Source organism: Furipterus horrens, unplaced genomic scaffold (assembly GCF_987537825.1).
Source record: "Furipterus horrens unplaced genomic scaffold, mFurHor1.1.pri manual_scaffold_1, whole genome shotgun sequence".
In the NCBI taxonomy this organism is placed as follows: Eukaryota; Metazoa; Chordata; class Mammalia; order Chiroptera; family Furipteridae; genus Furipterus; species Furipterus horrens.
In genome coordinates, this window is record NW_028327171.1 from 191,177,922 (window position 1) to 191,201,114 (window position 23,193).

Below are 23,193 nucleotides of genomic sequence, written 5' to 3' on the forward strand. Positions count from 1 at the left end.
TGGCAAAAAAAAATAAAGGTAGAAATGAAAGTTGCACAAAATGGAATAAAGAAAAGATATACAGGGAAGCAACAGTGAAGATAAGGAAGCTGGGATCCAAATTAACAATTTGGAACAAACAGAAGAAATAAACATTCAACCAGAACAGAAAGAAGAAACAAGAGTGTGAAAAAACAAGGAGAGGCTTAGGAACCTCTAGGATAACTTTTTTTTTTTTTTTTTTTTTTTACCACCATAATCAATAGGATAACTTTAAAGATACCAAAATCCAAATCATAAGGATGCCAAAGGAGAAGAGGAAAAGCAAGAAGTGGAAAACTTATTTGAAAAAATAATGGAAGAAAACTTCACTAATTTGGTGAAGGAAATAGACTTACAAGTCCAGAAGCACAGAGAGTCACAAACAAGTTGGGACCAAGGAAGACCACACCAAGACACATCATAATTAAAATACCAAAGTTTAAAGATAAAGAGAGAATCTTAAAAACAGCAAAAGAAAAGCAGAAAGTTACCTACAAAGGAGTTCCCATAAGACTACCAGCTGATTTCTCAAAGGAAACTTTGCAGGCAAGAAGGGACTGGCAAGAAATATTCAGTGATGAAAAGCAAGGACCTACAGCCAAGATTACTCTATCCAGCAAAGCTATCATCTAGAATGAAAAAGCAGATAAATTGCTTCCCAAACAAGCTAAAGCTAAAGGAGTTCATCATCGTCAAATCCTTATTATATGAAATGTTAAAGGGACTTAATCAAAAAAGAAGAAGATCAAAACAATGAACATTAAAATGACAACAAATCACAACTATCAACAAATGAATCTAAAAAAACAAAAACAAACTAAGCAAACAATCAGAACAAGAACAGAATCATTGGTATGGGGATCATTTAGAGGATTATCAGATGGGAGGGGGAAGGGGGAGAAAGGGGGAAAAAGTGCAGGGATTAGAAAGCATAATTGGTAGGAACAAAATAGACAGGGGAATGTTAAGAATTGTATAGGAAACGGAGAAGCCAAAGAACTTACACGTGGGACCCATGGACATGAACTAAGGGGTGGGATTGCTGGAGGGAAGGTGGGTACTGGGCAGAGGGGGACAAAGGGGGAAAAATTGGGACAACTATAACAGCATAATCAATAAAATATACTTTAAAAATCTCTAAGGAGAAATAAGAGAATGAGGAAAATGACTACGACCCCTTTATGGTTAAACAGCAATGAAGTCCTACATTTTAAAAGTACTAAATGCATTCAAGTGGAAAGACAAAGGAGTCCTCAGAGAAGTCCAGAAGGCCAGGCTAAGCTGGACCAGCATTCCCTAGGGAGCAGGCAGCCCCAGCTACCAGCAGCTGGGTGAGATGCTGGGTAGGAGCAGAGCCGGTGCCCTTTTCCTTCTGCAGCACTTGACCCCTTCCCTGAGGCCTGTAGTATTTAATGATGCAGAACTTCCCTCTCCCCTGAAATTGAGCTCAAGCTCGGCCATTTCTGGTTCCCACAGGTGTGTACAGGTTTAAACTACTCTGGCTGCTGTGAAGACTTCAGGTGGGGATTTGGAACAAGAGCAAGTGGGGTGCACCTCTGACTGGGCAGCAGAGGCTGAGGTATTCCGTACTGTGTTGCACCCCAGGAGGTAGCCCCCTCTTTAGCTCACCCGAAGGCAGTAGCCTGCTAAATGAAATGAGGTTGGTTTTAGCTGAGCATTTAACATTTGTTTTCTTCTCAGCTACTTTCAAGCTAACTTTTAAATTTCAGCTTTGAGACATACCTGATGAATAAAACTGTGAGATATTTAAAGTGTACAACATGGTGATTTAATCTATATATACATTGTGAAAGGATTCCCCCCACCAGTTAGTTAACATATCCATCTTTCTTTCTTTCTCTTTTCTTTCTTTCTTTCTTTTTCTTTCTTTCTTTCTTTCCTTTCTTTCTTTCTTTCTTTCAAGAAACATTTAACTTCTACTGTCACAGCAAATTTTGATTAAATAAGCACAATAAAAGCAACTACACCATTATGAACTATAGTTACCACATTTTACATTAGATCCTCTTGCTAACTTTTTCTAAAAAGAAAAATATCAAACATACAAAAAGGTGGAGAGGATAATACAGTCAGCCCTGTGTACACCTCACCCAGATTCAACAGTTAGGATTTGCCACATTTACTCTACCCCTTTTTTCCTTTTTTGCCTTTGATGGGCCATTTTATTTAAAGCAAATCAAAGATAACATGTCATTTCAATCCTACAGACTTTAATATGCATCTCAAAAAAAAAAAAATACATTTCTTACAGAACCACATGCTATTATCACACCCAACAAAATAAACAGTAATTATTTGGTATCCTCTAATACTAAGCCTCTCCCTCTGACTATAAGAAATGATACCTCAGGGTTAGAATCAAAGCTAAAGAAAACCCCTCCCCACTTCCTGTGTTGTTTGAGGGGAAAGAAATACTAGCCACAAGCTCATTCTCCAAGCCTCACCCCAGAATCTTTGGTTTTGCAAGGTGGATGTTTCCCATAAATATCTGCCTTTTGGGTCTCGCCCCTAAAGCAGCCTCTAAAACAAAAGCTAGGGCTTTTCAGCTACAAGGATGTTCTCAAACAATAAAGTGTATCAGAACCATCTGGAAGGCTTGCTGATATCCAGATTCTGGGCCCTAATTCCAGAGTTTCCAGTTCACAGTCTGAGGTGGGCCTGAGAATATGTATTGCTCCCAAGTTCCCAGATGATAAGGATTCTACTAGTCCAGGAACCAAACTTGGAGAGCTACTGAACTTTAGTAAACCACCCAAAAGGATCTTTGCTGGACAAATCTAGAGTCTGCACTGCTGCCTTCCAATAATGCACAACTATGGTTTCAGCAGTACCTTGTGCTAGGCACCATCTGTGTGCAGGGAGAGACTTGAGATCTCTTCATTACCCTGAGTTATTCTCACTGTTGACACACTTGGGCCTTGATATATCACTTCCCACTAACTGGGTTTCTGCTACCTATGACCCAGCAACTGGGGCCTGGCCTTGCTTGGCCATGACTGGACTCCTTGCCATCTCCATTCTCTAAGGGACCATAATTCTCATCCTTCAATTTCAGTCTCCTCTAGTCAAGTGACTTCACACCACTGCCTTGACTTGTGCCAGAGGTTGGCTGAGTCTCTCCTGTCCCCTCCAGGCCACCTCCAACAATTGTGACGAGTCATCCTTTCCTGTTGTCTATCCAGAGCAGCACTATTTTCTAATTCACACAAAGGTGCTATGCCAGGCCCTAGTTTGGTTCTCTGTCGATTGCTTACCTCACTCTGATTCCTGGATTCAGCCTGGACTGTTGAATAATGAGTCCTATCTGGCCCCCAGCCTCAAACATGCTCATTTCCCCATCCCTCCCAGCCCCAATCCTTGCCTGATCCTACAACATGTCTTCTGGCTGGTTCCTTCCCAGCCTAGGCCACACTGGGGCTGCCCACCTGTGGTTCTGTCAAGGCCCAGGCCTGAGCCAGGTGGGCTTCCCGAAAAACCACAGCCCCATCCATTGCCTGGCTGCATAGTGGCTGGAAAGAGCTGAACCAAGCTGTCTCTATCTTATTTGCCCCTGAAGTGTAAGTACATTTAAGATCTGGACCCCATAGTTTATTAAAATGAAAGTCAACACATGATGGTTCATGAACTGACAGCCTACCCCAAGCAGGTATGATGGATCTCCTGAGATCAGGAACCTGCCCCAGGACACATGCTCACCCTAGCAGCACCTGGTTTGTTTCTCAGAATAGCTGTTTTCCCGAAGTAATGAATGCTGGGCCTGGTTTTCCTCCTTTGTAAGAGGGGTCGCTGCTGGGGCTCAGACCCCTTTCTACACCATATCCCCTGTTAGCCACCCAGTTAGTGAGGCAATGTCACAAACTCATTAACCCCCAGAGGAGGCCCCATGGACAAAAACAGAAAACAGGTGTGAGGGCCCCACCCTAGACAAGTGATGGGTGGGTGCATCCATGCATCCATCCATCCAATAAATGTTCACTGAGAGCATATGAAACCAGGGACTGATCTAGACAATGGGATCTCCACAGATACCCAACTGTACAAAATCTTTGCCCTTGTGGATGTTACATTCCGATGGAGGAAACAGATAATAAATAAGTGAAAATATATTGCGAAATAAGGCCCTAATATAACACTGTATTAGAGTCCAAATGACACAACTGTGTAAAATGTGGGCTGTTGTGAGATTAATGAAACATCAGGGTGAACCTGCTATTGAGGACAGAAACTAGTTGCCAATCAAATGTTCTCTTTGCTCAAGTTAAAGCAAAGTGGGACCTCACTGTGTAAGTAATAAAAGAAGAAAACACTAAGAAAAAAATAATAAAACAAATCAGGAAGATATAAAATGCCAGGGGGGGGGGTGAAGATTTTAAATAGCTTTATTTACAGCTCCCCCAATGATATGCACAGAGAAACCCAGAAACTCTGAGATGCTGAAAGGTGCCAAAAAGTAAAAGAGAGGAGAGGGAGTGTCTCTGAAAAGAAGGCAATAAAGAGAGTCAAGGATTTGGTCTTGAAGACACCAGAAACAGATCATGTAGCAATTGATGATGTATTTTCTGGCATCCTTTCAGATAGAGAAGGAAGGGGACATTCCAGACAGGTGGAACAAGACAGATGACTCAGAGGTGAGAGAAAGCAACGCGTTTTCAGAGGATAAGGTTTTTCTTGGCTGGGTCTTAGAAGTGCAAGAGTTAAATTGAGCCAGAGGGAAAAGGACTGGGGAATGAAAAGTGTGAAAAACCCAGAATCAGGAAGAATGACTTTATTTTTGGTGAAAGGTCCTTGGAAGGCATGGCAGAGTTGAGATGCAGAGTGGTACCTACAGGTGCATAAGAAAGCCTGGCAGGAGGGCTGCTTCTGCAGTCCTTGTGTGCTGTGAAGCAGCCTGGTCCAGGGCTGGCTGTGGAGAAGGAAAGGCTGGAGAGGGTGGCAGCCAGAAACTAGGGCCCCTTTGTCTCTCTAAAGAGGTGTAGGAAGTAGCAAGTGCCAGAGGTTTACTTAACTCCAAAGCAGCTCCCCTATTTCTGTTTATTCTTCTTCCTGTAATGATATGGTGAGCTCATAGTCCCCAGAGGTGCCAGGAATGAATTAGCCATTCCACTCACTTCAGTGTTAGCAGAAACCAAGGAGTGTCCTGCAGCAAGTAGGTCTCAGCTGTGTGTCTGGGGACAGCCAGATGACAACGCCACACAAATGTGGTTCCTGCCCTGGTGAAACTAACCTACAAAGCCAGCTCCGATGGCCAAGCAAGAGGGGTGGGGTGAGTGGAGGGGTGGGATGGGGGTCAGGCCACTGGGGGAGAGAGACCAGTGGCTGCTTAGACCACCAAGGAATTAAATGTCCCACTCCTCTTCGGAGGAAAATAATTAGATTCATTTCCTCTTTCTTTCTTTCCCTTTTCTTTTTTTGTTTTTAACTACTCTTGTTTGCTATGGCCACAGACTCTCCAAGGAGAGACCTTTGAAACTGCCTCCTCCTTCTCTGTATCTCAGCTTCTCCACCAGCACTAACTGCACGTATGCGAACACCCCACCCCCACCCCACGCAAATCCTCACTTCTAACCAGCTGTGCCCAATCTTCCCCTGGTTCACTCTTGGCTCCCTACCTTTCCACAGCAGTCTGTAGAAACCTGTTCCACTGTCCATTTGTTCTGAATTTTTCCCTCACTTTAACCCAAACCTGCTCACGCTACTTGACACCCTGTCTCTCACTGCTTTGCCTCCTCCCAGGCTCTTCAACACAAAGGGGAAGTGAGAACACATCAAGTCCATGCATGCCATTTTGTCATGCCAGTCAAGTCCTTATCATCTGGTTACACCACCTTCTCCAGGCCCCTGCCACTTCCTGGTCCACATTTTTCTCTTTCTCTGTTATCCTCAGTGATCTCAGCCTTCACGTCAATGACCTATCTAGGACCCCAACCACCCTCTTTTGGGCTCTCCTCCACCCTGATGACCTTTGTTCCACAGAATGGTGGCCACAGCTGAACCACAGTTCATGGTTCTGCCTTCCCCAAAGACCTTGAGCTGATGCCATCTCTCTTCAACCAGGGTCTCACCTGCCGACATTCCCTACTTCCTTATCCTTCATGAATAAGTTCTTTGTTTTCATGGGCCCTCTTATTTTTTGACCCCTTATAAGTCACACAGTCTAGTATCCCTTTTTGGTCTACATTTGCAACACACACACATACACACACACACACACAGTCACATGCACAGCTCTCTGGGGTCTGACACACCTTCTTTCCTGGTCTCCTTTGAACCAAAGGAACAAAACACTCTCTGTGCAAAACTACCTTCTCCTCCAAAATGATAACAATATACAAGGTCTGTCTAGAAAAAGTACAGCCATTTTTAGTATAACAAGAATAGTTTGCGCAACACTGATGGAGCCTGGCAGGAGAGTGGACTGGAATGCACGTACATGAACAATGACAACTTCACTACACTAGTCAGTGAGGGCTATAGACGCCGTTGAGTGAGCATATGTATTGTGTGGCCATTACCTTCAAAATAACTGAGTGAGTCGAGCTATGAATCTGCATCAAATTTTGCGTTAAGCTTCTTGAACATTCTTCCGCAGAAACTATTTGGATGATTCAGAAGGCCACAGCTGTGGGTAACTGGTGATTGGAAGCTTCAGCTTCATCACAACTGCCCACTCATGCATCAAGTCTCATGCAGAGCTTTTTGGTGAAACATCAAACCATCCAAATGACTCAGCACCCCCTACAGCCCAAATTTGGTGCCCTGTGACTTTTGACTTTCCCCAAAACTAAAGTGACCTTTAAAAGGAAAGAGGTTTCAAACCACTGATGCAATTCAAGAAAATACAACTGGACAGCTGATGGCAATGGGAGAATTGTGTGAGGTCCCAAGGTACCTACTTTAAAGGGAACTGAGGCGTCACTGTCCTATTCACAATGTTTTTTGTATCTTGTATCTTGTTCAATAAATGTCTCTGTTTTTCATATTACATGACTGGATACTTCCTCTAAGCACTTTGTGTGTATTATCTCCTTTAATTCCCCAAGTAACCCATGAGGTAAGTACAATTTTACCCCCACTTTACATATAAGTAATCCCAAAACACAAAATAAAAAGAAACTTGCCCAATTTCCAGCCAAGATGGAGGTCAGAACAGACACACTGTGTCTCCCTCCACAACTAAGAAGGAATACAACTACCTCAAAACTAGAGAAAACCAGAGGTTCCAGAAAACTGAGCTGCATGGAAGTCCAACAAACAAAGATATAAAGAAGAAATGCTCATCCAGACAAGTAGGAGGGGTGGAGCTGGGGCAGAAAGGACACAGTGTGGTGGTGGCAGCAGCGATGGCAGCAGCAGGCTGGTGGAAAGCACGGTCACACGTTTTAAAAAGTCAGGAGGGACACCTGGAAAGTGCTCCCAGCACCAGACCAGACCACACAGCTCACAGTTCCTAGGCCAGGGGAAATAAAGCCTCATTGCTTCTGACTGTGCAGACCAGTAGGGGTTGGGGTAAAGGCAGAAACTGCTGGTCTCTCACTAGAGTTCGTTTGTTTAGTGGGCCCCCACGGTCCTAGAACATTCTCAGACCCACCCACTCTGGGAACGATGGCCAGAGCGACAGCTAGAGAGGTGCCAGTCCCATACGGAAGTGGGAGAAGTGCCTGGAAAAGGGGCAAGTGCTGAGAAAGCAGCATTGTTTCCTCTCAGATCCCTCCCCTACATGCAGCGCCACAACGTGGTGAAACAGGTTGTCCCATACTGACAAATACCTAAGGCTCCGCCCCTTACAATATCACAGGTGCGACAGCTCTACCTAAGACACAGAGGCAAAAAAACACAGGAGCCTGTCAAGATGAGGAGACAGAAAAGTATGGCCCAAAAGAGGGAATGGACCAAGGTTCCAGAGGGAGAACTCAGTGACAAGGAGATAGCCAACCTCACAAACCAGGAGATAGCCAACCTAACAAATGCAGAGTTCAAAACACTGGTGATAAAGATGCTCATATGGCTTGACAGATATGCTTAAGTATGGCAGACACATAAGGGAAGAAGTGAAGGCTATGCTGAATAAAACAAAGAAAAATCCACACAAAATCAATGGTGAAGGGAAAGACACCAGGGTTCAAATCAATGATTTGGAATATAAGGAAGAAAAAAACAGTCAACCAGTACAGAATGAGGACACAAGAATTGAAAAATAATAAAGAGAGGCTTGGGAACCTCTGCGACAACTTTAAATGTGCAAACATCCAAATCATAGGGGTGCCAGAAGGAGAAGAGGAAGAGCAAGAAATTGAAAACTTATGTGACAAAATAATGAAGGAAAACTTCCCAAATTTGGTGAAGGAAATAGACATACAAGTACAGGAAGCACAGAGAGTCCCAAACAAGCTAAACCCAAGGAGGACCACACCAAGACATATCATAATTAAAATGCCGAAGGTTAAAGATAAAGAGAGAATCTTAAAAGCAGCAAGAGAAAAGCAGAGAGTTACCTACAAAGGGTTCCTATAAGACTTTCAGCTGATTTCTCCAAGGAAACTTTGCAGGCAAGAAGGGACTGGCAAGAAGCATTTAGTGTAATGAAAAGAAAGGACCTACAACCAAGACTACTCTATCCAGCAAAGCTATCATTTAGAATGGAAGGGCAGATAAAGTGCTTCCCAGACAAGGTAAAGCTAAAGGAGTTTATCATCACCAAGCCATTATTATATGAAAAGTTAAAAGGACTTATTTAAGAAAAAGAAGATGAACACTATGAACATTAAAATGACAACAAACTCACAACTATCAACAACTGAATCTAAAAAGCAACAACAAAAACAAACTAAGCAAACAACCAGAACAGGAACAAAATCAAAAGTATGGGGATCATTTGAAGGGTTATAAACTGGGAGGAGGAAGGGGGAGAAAGGGGGAAATGGTGCAGGTACTAAGAAGCATAATCGGTTGGTACAAAATAGACTGGGGGAAGTTAAGAATAATATAGGAAAGAGTGAAGCCAAAGAACTTATATGCATGACCCATTGACATGAACTAAGGGGGGTGGGATTGTTGGAGGATAGGGAGGTACTGGGCAGAGGGGAGCAAAGGGGAAAAAAATTGGGACAACTGTAACAACATCATCAATAAAATATACTTAAAAAAAAAAAAAGAAATAGAAAGAAACTTGCCCAAGGTCATACAGTTGGAGGCAGAATTGGATTCAAACCCAAAATTCACTGTGCTTTACTGCCATCAACCAATTCTAACCCCCCAAATTACATAAAACAAGTATTGATTTCACTAAGATTTTAATGGCAGTACCTAGAAATTTTTTGGTGATTCATTCTAACCTGTTTAGTGCATTACACAGTGGGGGAACTCAATAAAGATATGTTGAAAGTATTTAAATTATAAAAATATAATATGTGCATAAAATTTAAGACACTCAAGTTGATAAAGTAAGCTACAAAGTGAGATAGCTAAAAAGAGGAAGCTTGGATGAAAGGCATAAACATGCATATTTGGGGGGAAAAGAGCTTTTTTCTATTTAAATTATCTAACTTAAAATGTTGATGACACTAATTTATGCTCATTCAGACACAAATTTCCAATGGTTGATGCACTTACATACATTTTTCAAGAAAAAAAGTCAACACTGGGAATAAACAGCCTTGCAAATATTATCAGGACTTTCTTAAACTCAGATTTTTAATGTGATTCTAGAAAATGTGGTGTTTTCTGTATCTAAGAACTGATCCCTGGAACAAGATAGCCAGTGAAAAAAAAAACCCACCGTTACCATAAGCATACAAATAACGGCGTTGGTACTGAGGCAAAGGACATCTGAGAACTGTGTTGAGATCTTGAAAGGCTTGTGGTTTACCAGGCATTCGTCACTCTCACTTGCCATCTGGAACAATGGCACCATGACAGGTAGAAGCTATATAATCATGCTGAAAAAGACCATGGACCACTGCCTGCAAAAGAGGCTTTGAATTGGCGAAGTAGATACATGTCTGAACCTCAGCCTTCTCTCACAACCGAATTCCTCCAACATCAAGACTATTAAACAGAAGCTGCTCCCAGCCAGACAGGTGACCAGCTGGACGGATTCCTGGCACATCTCTCTGAACTGGTCAAAGGCAAAAACCAAAGTCAAAACAAAAATAAAACAAACAAAAACCTTTCAATATATTCTTGTAATCGAACACAGGTTCATTTGCCTGCCACAACAAAAGCCAAACTCAGGAGACAGGTAGTATGAAGAGGAAAGTGGTTTATTCAAGTGCTGGTCACATTAAAAGATGGGGGACTCACATCTCAAAGCCCACCTTAACATCTCAGTGCAGGCTGAGGATTTTATAAGGAGGGAGAGGGAAAGCAAAACAAAGATATCAAGGAGAGGGGGTTGAAAAGTTGTCTATGTGCAAGCCAGCACAGTTCATTCTGATAAAGACCTCAAAATTGATCAAGTGATGGTCTGGTTTGCGTCATCCTGGTTTTGTCATCCTGATTTTACATCATCCTGGTTTTATGATTGAAGGTCAGCAAATCTCACAGAGCTGGGATGACTGATAGTCAGAGTCTGTATTTTTAAAATTAGTTCCTAGGATTCTTATACAAACATGTTGTTTATCTACAAGCTACGTATTAGTTACAGTCAGCATTGGTGGGGTGGGTTACAATTCCCCGCTGTTACATTCTAAGAAGGGTAAACACACAAGATATGGGGAATGTTTTAAGAAGTGGCTTAGGACCAGTGAATACGCAAGAGTAAAGATAAGGCACATTATAGTGTGTGCACCAGTAGAAGAGAAAGAACTTCTTAAAACAGCAGATTGAGAATCAAAATTTGAGTTTCACAGGTTGTGGCGATTGCAGCTTTCGTGAAACCTGTCAACCCCAGACCAGTCTCATTTGTCATTTAGCAATAGATGCTTTGGTCCTTTCTGAAGAACCAACAAGATGGCGGAAGTGGAGCAGAAGCAGACGTTCTGCAAGTTCACCTACTACAGCGTGGATCTCGACCAGCTGCTTGACATGTCCTACGAGCAGCTGATGCAGCTGTAGAGGGTCCAGCAGCAGCAGCAGCTGAACCCAGGCCTGCAGAGGAAGAAGCTCTCCCTGCTGAAGCACCTGTGCAAGGCCGAGAAGGAGGCACCACCTATGGAGAAGCCCAAGGTAGTGAAGACACATCTGTGGAACGTGATCATCCTGCCAGAGATTGTGCACTGGGCAGCATAGTGGGCATGTACAAGGGCAAGACCCTCAATCAGGCAGAAATCAAGTCTGAGATGATTGGCCACTACCCGGGTGAGTTCTCCATCACCTACAAGCCAGTGAAGCCCAGCATCATGATTATCGCTCCTCCAGCTTTATCACTCTCAAGTTGTCAATAAAGGCATGGACTTCTCTAAAGAAAATTAAAATGAAAGGAAGGAGGAGGAGGAGGATAGATGTCTTTTAGGAGTCAAATATCTAAAGGCAACTAACTAATACAGATGGTCCCCAATTTACGATGGTCGGACTTATGATCTTCTGACTTCACAGTGGTGTGAAAGCGATGCACTGAACACTATGTTTGCTAAGCTATCAGCAAGTGTCCAAGCCCACTGCCTTCCACCAGCTATTCCCCAGCCTGATCAAAACAGGGAGAAATTGATGACTGTCATTGTGGCCTCACCATCGAGCAATTAATTTTAGTTCAATGCTTCAAACATTCTCAGGCCCAGTGTGCTTTCAGCAGTGCATGTTAATGGCGTGTACCCAAAATGAGCCATTTTGGTTTTTATGTTCAGTACTATATTCAATAAATTACACAAGGTATTCAACACTTTATTTTAAAATAAGCTTTGTGTTAGATGATTTTGCCCAACTGTAGGCTAAGATAAGCTAATATTCTGAGCACATTGAAGGTTGGCTAGGCTAAGCTATGACATTCAGTAGGTTAGATGTATAAATGTATTTCCAACTTATGGTATTTTTAGTTATGATTCGTTTATTGGGACGTAACCCCATTGTAAGTCAAGGAGCATCTGTACTAACTCAGTGGGTCACTATAAACTTGTCTGTTTGGCAGTCAACAAATGCTTTCCAAAATGGTGGTGGCAGAGTAAAATAGAAAATAAGCTGGAGAGATGTGGCTTTCCCACCCATTGCTGGGGAACGAGGATGCTGCAAAAATTTTGGCAAGAATTGGGCAAGACATTAAAACAAAATGCACATGCCCTTGGTCCCAGCAGTCCCACCCTGGGAAATCTAACCAACAAAATGAAAACACCCGAGGGTAATAATATGCATGCAGAGCTATTTATTGCAGTGTGTGCACATAAGCAAAAACCTGGAAACAACCTAAAGGTCTCTCGGTACTGGACTGATTGAATAAACGTGCGCTGGGCATCTGTAGCTGCGAATTCATCATCATCTGTCCCTGTCTTCCTTGCTCACAGAATCTCAATTTCCTTCAGGTATCCATTCCCGGGGAAAGGAGACCTGCAGCCCCAGCTCCAGGGGAAAACCTATGTTGGTCCGAAGTGAAGCAGACTTGAAATCAATGGTTCCACCCTGGTCCCAGCACTTACAAGCTGTCAGAGCTGGATGTCACTCCATCTGCTTGAGCCCCATTTCCTCACACCTAAAAAAAAAAAAGTTCATTTCCACATTTGCCCTCCCCGCATGGTAAGGTTTTTAAGTGAGAGGATGTAAAAGCATTTTGCAAACTTCTAAACATTCTACCATTTTAAATGACTATAGATTTTTAAAAAGTCAGCTTCTGGGTGTGCATGTTAAACTGTGTGTCTACATCTACCTCCAGACCTACGGCCACACCCACCCCTCCTCCACCCCGCAGTCTTCCTGCACATAAGCTGAGCTATGCCAGTTTACCACTGGTCATTTTCCACTTGGGAATCCAGCCAACACTTTAACTTTTTTCTGTTGTGTTTTTTTTTTCAAGGACAATTTACATTTATTTGCTAATGACTCTGACTAAACAAACTTCAAGCACAGCAGAAGTTAAAGAATCTGTCCGGTAAAGCCATTTCATAACAACTGCTAAAAGTGGTCCGTGGAGACTAATATGAGCATCATCTCAAACTCAGGCCTGGTTCTGGGCAAACAGCTGGTGGGCGGACCTGGCCCTTCTGGCCTTCATAGGAGCCTCCAAGGAACTAGTTGTCACACTTGTGCTTGATGTGTTTCCACAGCCTCCCCTGGTTGATCTGCTCCTAGATCACATCCGTGCCTTGATGGATGGCGTGCTGGAAGAACAGGGCACCCATGGCGATGGGAAGGGTGAAGGTGGAGGTTCTACTGAATAGCAGGGGTCACGACCTCCCAATTAATGTCAGATCTGCCATGTTTCTCTCTTTGATGAACTTCTAATCGAAAAATGATGATGGCTGTAGGACCCAACTGTTCTTCCTTAAAGGAATTTCTCTCAGGTTTTCTTGCTCCTGACTCATTACTAAGATATTCCATCCATATTCATATCCTTATCTTTCCACGGAGGAACACTTAAGGTTTGTTTTCTGGATCCCAGTCATCTCCACGTTTACAGTCACAGAGGCTGCTTTAATCTGAGGAGATGTCAACATTCGCTGGCTTTGCTCCATTTATTCCCATCCTTCCATCACTGTCCCCACCCCCTCATACGGCTATGACTCTCTCCTTTTCTTGACACTCCCTTGCCCACACTGCCCTGTGCTCCCTTGGTTTTCTTTAAGCACTCAGTTTTTCTGAAATACAGTTTCCCATTTTCTATGTATAGAAATTTGCTTGCTGCTTCTCCAATGGGGTAGGAATTAGCAAAATTTGCTCCCAAACTGCTGTTACATTTTCTTTTTTCTAACAGAGCTGCCAGTTTGGTGTATGCGCACATGCAGGCATGTGTATTTTTAAAGACCTAAGAGCTGGGTCACTTGGGGATGGGTATACTGAGATTGTGGAACCAAACTTAATCCATTTGGTTTTAACAGAAAGTTATTTTCTCCCAGGAGTAGAAGGAGGCCTGGATAGAGGAACAACATATAGGGAACAAGTAAAGTGCGAAGGGGATCCCAGGGGACCTGGAAGAAATACTGGGGGTAGCGCAGGGTTAAAGGGACACTGGGTTGTGTAACAGAGAGCCATTTGGCACTGGTATGTAGGACCTCTAGAACCTTTCTTCTGCCTGGCTTCACAATCCCTCCATAGCCCAAGGCAGAGGACCCACAAAGAAATGTCACAGAGAGCATGTGGCACTGCCCCTTGCTATGACCTTGGTGAAGTCACCTCTCTGGGCCCCAGTGGCCTGCCCTGTGAAGAGAGTATAATGAGAAAAAATGCAGATGGAGGCCCCTGCCTCAAAAATGTTTGTAGGAGAATAAGGGAAACTCATTCCGCCTCGGAGAAAAATCAGTCCCATTAAGGGAGAAAGCAAGCCAGCCCTACATAACAGGTATTAGCTCCAGCCTTGCAGTCAGAACTAGCTGGGTGACAGAACCTTTGACGAGTCTGCTCTAATTTTGCCGGGCTCCAGTCTAACCCTCTGGGGCTAGATCTGCATTTCTTGCTGAATGGACAGTTTTTTCTCTCTTTTTTTCAAAAGTCATTTGTCACTTGGGAGACATATAAGCAAGGCAAACCATTTGTGTCCATCCACATGACAGACCTCCTCAACAACTGCCCTCTGTTGCCTGAGGATTTATGTGGTGACCCGGAAGGAAGATCTGACTCCTAATGCAGATTCTGACACTGCTTGTATGATCACAGATCACAGACTGGTCACTTACCCTCCTCTTGGGGCCTTGTTTATGCACATGAAATAAGATATTGGAATCAGGAGGTGTCTATAGTTTCTTTCATCTCAGTGTTTTTGGCCCTCAGTGTTAAGCCTTGGCCTTATCTCCCAATACTGAACCCCTCTCCCAGGCCTGGGTCTCCCCCAGGAGTCTGTGTTAATTGTGATATGTTCTAAAAAACTGGACTCCCAATGACACGGCCACCACAAGAGGAAGACACTATAGGCTGGGCTAATTGTCCCGAAACTCTGCTGATGGGTGGCAGGGCCAGTCCTGTGGTGGTGGTAGGGAGAGGCTCACCCCTCCCCACCCAAATCTTGCCCCATCCAGGGACTTCCACTTCTCCATGAGGGGACTGCATCTTGATGGCTTTCAGGTAGGAGAGACTCCTTCCTGCACACCCCAATTCCTTGTTTTCTACAGACATGTCCCCACATAATAACATTTATGAATGTGCCCAGAAGGCAAGGTGATCATGTATTCTAGAAAGAAACACCCTCCACCATGTCTGGGGTTGGGGGAGGTAGGGCCATTGTGCTGGCTCCATTATAAATAGGTTTATAGAAACAAAGAGGTCAAATTCCATGGGAGCCCATAAGTTCCACTGAAATTCACCACAGGCCTCATCACAGCCCGGTCCCACAAAATAACTGTCTGTACTCATTGTGAACACATGATACAAGCTGGGCTTGGAGCAGGAGCCAGCGGGGTGGGAGGGGACCCTTGGTGTCACAGTGTCTTTTAGAGTCACAAAACTTCTAGCAGCAGGCAGATACAGCATTTTTGTGGATCACAAGGCAAGGAGGTGATGACACTGTTCCTCTGTTGTGTGCTGACAGCTAACCCACACTGTCCCACCACTCCTCAGCTGGTCCCACGCCCTGGGCCTCTGTCCATGGCCCCCTTCCCTTCAATACGTGCCATTGTTTAGGGAATCTCTTCCTTTTGTCTTTCCATCCATTTGTACCTCGGCTCATTTGTTTTCCATTCTTGGGGGCAATTCATCTGCTCTTGGGCCCCACAATGTCTTTCTCCCCTTGATCCCTAGACAAGATGCTTGGACAGGTCCATTGTCTTAACAGTGGCTAACTCACACATTTAGTGAAAGTTGTGTTTTATAAAGAAAAACCAATAAGGATTCCAGTTTCTATCCATGGTAACTTCTGGGAAATCTGGAAATGGTGCTGCTGTTGTGCGACTTGGCCTTTGTCCCCTTGTCTTTGTTTGGACTTTGGGGTAAGCCAAGTTCCACAGGGAGATCTGGGGGAAAGTCCTGTGATGCCAAGACAACAGGTAGAGTGCTTCCCTGTTCCTCTCTGGCCTTCTAAAGGCATTATAACATTATACTACATTGCTAGAACGAAGGGCAAAGGGTAGGGGTCTTCCTTCCACTGCCCCTCCTGGCTGTTCAGGAGAAGTGGATGACAGGAAAAAGAGAAAAAGTCAGTGGCATTCAGTGCAGTTTGGACCCAAGCAGGCCTGTGTGTGGGAAGGGCAGAGGCTGGCAAGAAGAGGTTTGTCAAAGACCTGGCCTGGAAGCCTGGAAGTGTACAGCATTTTGTCAATTCACTAGCAGATTTTTCCCAGGGTACGCCAGAGAAATCACTGTTGCTGGGATCATTATGAGTACAATTATCCCAGTTATTAATGCACCACCAACTGTGGGAGGGGTGGGTGTGTCCAGCTCTATCCATGGGCTATTTTGCTTCGGGTTTTCATTTCCCTGCAGTGCAGGATGACTCAGTTATCCACTGAACTGTAAAGGTGGCTAATAGCATCTTTTTTTCTTCCATAGAAAGTTGCACAGAATTACTGACAGAAGAAAGGCTGCAAAAGAAGTGACTGTAAGAGTCTTAAGGGTTGGTTCTTCTTTGGGAATAAAATAAAATAAACCCAGCAAGTAGAGAAAAGACAAGGCTCAAAGGGCAATCTTTTTTTTCCCCCCAAGCCTGGCTTTCCCTGGGAAAGTATATTACTAGTAAGGAAAGTATTTCCAAATAGAACTTTAGGGCTGCATAGAAAGCGTCAGACCCTTCCCCTTCCACACTAGCCTTGGGGCTCATGATGTGTATGTATAGGTATGTACACATGCACACGCACACACAGACACACCCCTCTGATCTAGTCCCAGTGTCTATGCAGTGGGTAGGAAATACCGCCAGCCCCACTGATCTATAGAGAGGCCGCCTCATCAAGCCAGACTACACAAAGGTACCTCTTCAACATGGCGGAGACTCAACACTCTTGGCAGAAACACTTGGCACTGGCAGGAAATCTCAGCAGGGCGGCTTGTTTCCGCTCATCAAACACCAGTAGCTTTCACCAAGAGCAGCAGAAAATGGGAGAAATGTGTCTGATCACATCCGGGCTGTGTGTCAGCACTATTCTGAGGCAGAGTTAGCTGGATTCTAGCTTTGAAGAAAAGGTTGTTACACTCTCCTTCTGCCCCACAGCATCAGCCAACTTGGAAACAGTTGGCAGGAACTTACCTGAAACTCAGCTGCCTTTTCAATACCTCTGGCACAAACCAGGAAGGTCAATTATTGAGAAACAGAAGCTAGTGACAGAGCTCACCCTCTCCCTGCTAATCATGGGGCTCCCAGTTACTCAAGAGAAATGACTGCCCAGGAGCCAATTATTGAATACTTGGACCTCTCTGGTTACCTTCCCTCTGACCATCCCCACTCCAATAGCTTCCTGTCTATTTCATTCTTATTGGTCCCACCAAGTCTAGGAAAAGCCGATATAAACACCATGCATCAGTATGGCTTGCACCTGCTCAGCAGCTCCAAAAGGAAAAATCTGGCATTTGAAAAGAAAGCATATGTGAATTACCAATGGATCAGGTATTGGAGGAAGCCCAAACATCCTCCAACAAGTATTTCTTCTTGTAACTGCAACTTCCCCCCTCACAAGAGCTATCCAAGACTCCTTTCCTTATATCCCAATTTCCTGCTCAGGCTAAGAAGGAAGTGGTAGTTGGGAAGACAAGACTCATGTATTCCACACTTGGATTCAGTCCTGTAGGTCCACCTCATACATCTATCAGTACAAAAGGACTTCTTTGAAAAGTATGAAGCCCCACACTCTCCAGAGTGCTGCCTTGGCAGGTCAGAACTGTTAGAAGAATGAATTTAAGCAGATTGCCAATAAACATAATCTCTGAAATACACCCTTACACATCCTGAAGCCAAGAGGAATCTCCCAGGGAACATCAATACAAGTGATTCAAGGAGGAAACAAGGGGAAGGATCTAGTCAAAGAACTAGTACAAATGACCCATGGCCATGGACAACAGGGTGGGGATTGACTGTGGGAGAGGGGGGCAGTGGGCGGGGCAGGGGAGAGCAATGGGGGGAAATGGGACAACTGTAATAGAAAAACAATAAAATAATAATAATTTTTAAAAGGGGGGGAAGAAAGACAAGTGATTCAAGATTGGTGGTCAAGGGCAGTGCTTACTCTGCTGTTTGCCTATTGTCTGTTTTATGCTTTTTACTTTTTTACTGAGGTAAAGTATGTACATTAAAGTGCACAAATCTGAAGTAGACAGCGTGGTGGTTTTTTACAGTTGTATTCACACAAGTGCCCTTCCCCAGCCCAGAACAAGCTGTAGAACATTGCCGGTAGCCCAGGTGGTTGGTTCCTTCATGCCCCTTCCAAGGTAACACCAAGCCCCAGACGTAACTACTCTTCTGACTTCCATCACCATAGATAGTATTGCCTGTTCAAAGGCTCCATATGAATGGAATCCGTACACGCTCTTTTGCATCCGTCACTCAGTATTTTGCCTGTGACACTGGCTTGTGTGGTTGAATGGAGGGGTGGTTTGGTCTTTTTCATTGTGGAGTTGTGTTCTGTTGTATGAAAATCCCTACTCTATTTCAGTCCCTTCTGGTGTGAGTGAGAGAAGAGCAAGAGAGAACTGTGTGGGCTGGAAGTTTCTGCTGGGCAACCCGGGCGTGGAGGCCAGAATCCAGGTCTGGGGAAGAGGAAATGAAAGGAGAAGACTGACCTCAGAGTGATCAAGAAGGAGGGGTGGGCAGCAGCAGCACTGTTTCGGACCATTTGTCCTGGGCACTCCCACTGAGCGGGGAAGGGAAGTTTCAGCTTAGCCTCTCTCCCCCAGCGCCCAGAACAACTGACTGCTCCTAGGCTACCGGCCCCCTCCCCAAAAGTCAGCTCCTCAAGAACCAAGCGGAGCCCAGAGCCCCAGAGGCTGCTCCACAAACCAGGATGAGAACAGGCCCTTTATTTTATTTGTTTCCCGCTGGCTGACTAGCCAAACCAGTCGAGCATGACAGCAGTCTGCCCATTAGTGCTGAGTGCCAGCCCCAGCATCTGTATCTATTTCTCTCCTGTTTCCTGTGGGTGGTGGGTGGGAGCTCACTCCGGGTCCTCTCTACTTTTCCCTCCTAATCATGATCACTTGCTTTAACAGAACTACAAGCGACTGTGGCTAGAAAACCAGGCAGGACCCACACAAAGCCAGTGAGCACCAGCCTTTCCCACATTCCAGGGTCAGACTAAAGTGAAATTAAAACAGCCCACGGTACCATTATCCTCTTTCTTGCTTCTTTTGCAGGACCTTTGGCTACTTTTAGAATTTCTTTACTGCCTGAGGTGGCCTCCACATACCCGACCATTCCTCCTCTGGCTTCCAAAGACAAATGCAATAACTTATTTCCCCATGCCCAGTGCCTTAAAGGTCTGAAGGTCAAAGAATTGACCTTTGCAAGGTGACCTGGCACATCTACTCTAGAAAGGAGAAGCACTCCTTCTGGGTCCTGGTCTCAATGAAAACAGAAGGGAGATCCAAAAAATGTGAAAGGGGTTGATGTGCAGAGGTGACGGAGCCCCTACGGCTACCCTCGGCCACCCTCTCTACCTTTCCTTTTTTACTCCAAACCTGAGGGTCCTGGTGGCCATCCTCCACCCAAACCCCCAGCCAACACCAAGTTATTAGCCTGGCCCCCTTGTCAGGGCCACACACTGAGTCTGACCCCAGGCCGAACCTCCATGCTTCTCCTTTGAGTCTCTGCCCACCATCCCCCTACACACACCTTGCCCATAAGGCCAATACTTTATCCTTGAGCTCAACTTTTCCATTCATTCAGAAGTAGAGCTGCTGCTGGTGACTCACACATGTGATCTCAAGAATGGTAAAGTGTGGAATGCTCACTGCACTTGGATTTATAAAACCGGAGCCTGTCTTGGCTCCGATGCTTAATACATGTGACCTTCGGCACAGTCCCAGGGCCAAGCCTATGTTTCTACATCTGCAAAATGGGGTTAGCAATACCCTTCTAGCCTATTCTCATTACGTGTTTGTTGTAAATGATTAGAAAAAAAAACCCTGGCCTTAAGGAGTCTGTGTGCGTGTGAGGATGAATCTGTGCCAATCTTAATTGATGCCTTTTTCTGTACTGGGTCCAGGGAGCTTCTACTTGCCCAAGTTCCTCCTTCTTTGGGGGTTTGGGCCAAAAGGACACTCCCTAACTATTCAGGAAGAATAGTCAAGTTTCCAGGCATCAGGCACTTACTACGCCAAGTTACATCCTTATCCCATTTAATCCTCCTAAAAATTCTTTGAGGTAGGTATTATTAATCCCAGTGTATCAAGGAGGCAACAGGCCCAGAGAGGGAACGTCACTTGTCCAAGAACACACAGGTAGGAAATGGAGGAACCAAAATTTAACTTTAGCGTGACTTCTTTCAATCACCAGGTTATACTGCCATTGTGGGTTGAACTGTGTCTCCTCAAAACTTTTATGTTGAAGCCCTAATACCTAGTACATCAGAATATAACTATATTAATGCTATTAGGGTAAACCCTAATTCAATCTGACTGATGTTTTTATAAGAAGTGGGAAAAACACCAGAAATGTGCACGCATAGAGAAAAGGCCATGTGAGGGCACAAGGAGAAGACAGCCATCTGCAAGTCAGAGAGAAGTCTCAGAAGAAACCAGACCTACAGACACCTTGATTTTAGATTTCTGGTCTCCAAAATGGTCAGAAAATAAATTTCTGTTGCTTATGCCACCCAGACTATAGAATTGTATTATGAAGGCTCTAATAAACTAATACAAATGCCTCCTACCTTCTTTTGAGAATAGCCCAAAACTTGGTCACTGCTCCAGCTGGCCCCATAGACTGACCAGCACTAAGAGTAAGAATGAAGAAACCTGGGGAAGGACAGAGGAATGGAAGAAGAAAGACAAAACCATCAACCAACCCTCACCCACTCCTACTATCCTAAACCATTTTCCACATGAGTGTCCCTGGGGCTCACTGTCCCCTTTTCACATCCCTGCTCAGAAATGGAGTCTCCTCTGAGCCCCCTGACCTCACCCAGAGGAAGAAGACTTCCTGTCTCCTTCTAGCCAACAGGACCACAGATGCCTATGGTCACATGGGAACAAGCAGTGTGGACGGGCATCTGTGCGGAGATAAATAATCCTCGATGGAGAGCAGACAGTGTGAAGTCCAAGAAAGATGGTGTGAAGACGAAAGATGGTGCCAGCAGGGCCGCTGCAGGCACTGGGGACACATCTGGAAGGACAGAGAGGAGAGGAGTTACCCTGGGCCCCTGTGGGCAAACAGGCTTCAAAGCTGCCCATGTGACCCCCTTTTTTTGCCTTATCAGCCACCCTGACTCTCTCCCTCCCTACCACTTTCAGGCATTAGCCCAAGGCCCTGGAATTCAGTGACATTTAACCCAACCCAGCCAGGTCAAGAACCAGTACTGTAACCTTCCTTGGGTCCATAGCAACATGAACACTAATTTCAAGACTTTTCTTTCCTTTTACTCCCGAGACCCTGTCTCAGGCCTGTTGTATAAATTTCCTATTGCTACTACAACAAATCACCACACATTGAGTGTCTTAGACCAACACAAACTTATTATCTTGTGTTTTATAGGTCAGCGTATGACACAAGTCCCACTGGCCTAAAACCAAAGGGCAGGCAGGACTATGTTCCTTTCAGGAGGCTGCAAAGGAGGATCCATTTCCTGGACTCTTTCAGCTGCCCTCACTCCTGGGTTCATGACCCCTTTCTTCATCCTCAAAGCCAGCAATGACCAGTTGTCTTTCTCGCATTGTGTCACTCTGACTCTGACCCTCCTACCTCCCTTTTTTATTTACATGGACCTTTGTGATTACACTGGGCTCTCAGATAATCCAGGATTATCTCTTTATATTAAAGTCATCTGATTAGCAACCTTAATTTTCCTCCTGCCATGTAAAAGTATTCCTGGGGTCTGGAAATTTGGATCTGGGCATCATCGGAAAGTCATTATTCTGCCTGTCACACCCCTGGATTTACTCACTTTCCAGGACTTTTTCTGCTCTGCTCCCCCATCCTTCTCTGCCATCTCCCACCTCACTTCTCCTTCATAATAAACCCTGTAGCCCAGCCCACCCAAGTATGAAAATAGCATCTGCAGATTCAGTTATCTTTCTGGACCCATTGGACACTGCCTCCAGGATGCCATCAATCCACATGGCATGTGCTGTCCAGATCCAGGACTGGCCATGAGAACAGAGGGCTGCTACCAATGACTAAGGAGATCAGACCATTGCCCCTGGGCCTCTAGTTTCTGACACTTCATGGGGAGGACATCACACTGGGTTAAAATCCCATTTCTCAACCTTTGTGTCCATGTGATGATGGTCCAATCCAAAAGCAATTGATTCCTGGGGAACTTAAACTCACCAGGTTGCTAATCCCAGCTGCAGTGCCCACTGGCCACACACATCAGAGCCACCGCTCTTTTCCAATATGGAGCCAGAAGATTGGTGAGCACAGAACAATAGGAAAAAGAACTTCAGTTGTCTGGAGGGTATGTTTTCATCAAAGCATGAAAGCTTGATGACTCACATTTTCCCAGCATACAAATACTCTTGTTAAGTGGCCTGAGAATTTTCCACTGAGTGTTTTAAATAAGTGCTTCATACACACACCCTCTCCCACCCTCACAGCTCCAAGATAACCCCAAATTTCTGATTTCTTCCTTCCTACTCTGTCAAATTCCTCAGAACAGGCACCCAAGGATCACATCCTTTTATACAAGGCTCATGCTGAAGCTATATTCATCCACAGGTGTCTGGAGAAGCCACCAGCCTTTGGTACAGGTGTGGGGTAATAGGAGAATGGGGGACAAAGGGGGAGAGGTCCACTGTGTCCCTAGTTGAGAACTTTCCTTGTATGCTGCCAGATAAAACCACAGAATCGAAAAGTTGGAAGAAAGAAGAGGGACCTCAAATTTCATCTAGCCCAACCCTACTATTTCATGAATGAGGAAACAGTGAAAACAGTTTGGAACATTTAAGGTCGTATATAGACTTCTGGCCAAGATAGAGGCCTAGACAGAAATGCTGCATCTC

The 23,193-nt window shown here is 44.7% G+C and overlaps 2 pseudogenes; one reads left to right on the forward strand and one right to left on the reverse strand.

Annotated features, from left to right (window-relative positions):
• Positions 1-10,989: 10,989 nt before the first annotated feature.
• On the forward strand, positions 10,990-11,423 carry LOC150022509 (small ribosomal subunit protein uS19 pseudogene; annotated as a pseudogene).
• Positions 11,424-13,193: 1,770 nt separating this feature from the next.
• LOC150022510 (cytochrome b-c1 complex subunit 9 pseudogene) lies at positions 13,194-13,382 on the reverse strand (annotated as a pseudogene).
• Between the last annotated feature and the right edge of the window lie 9,811 nt (positions 13,383-23,193).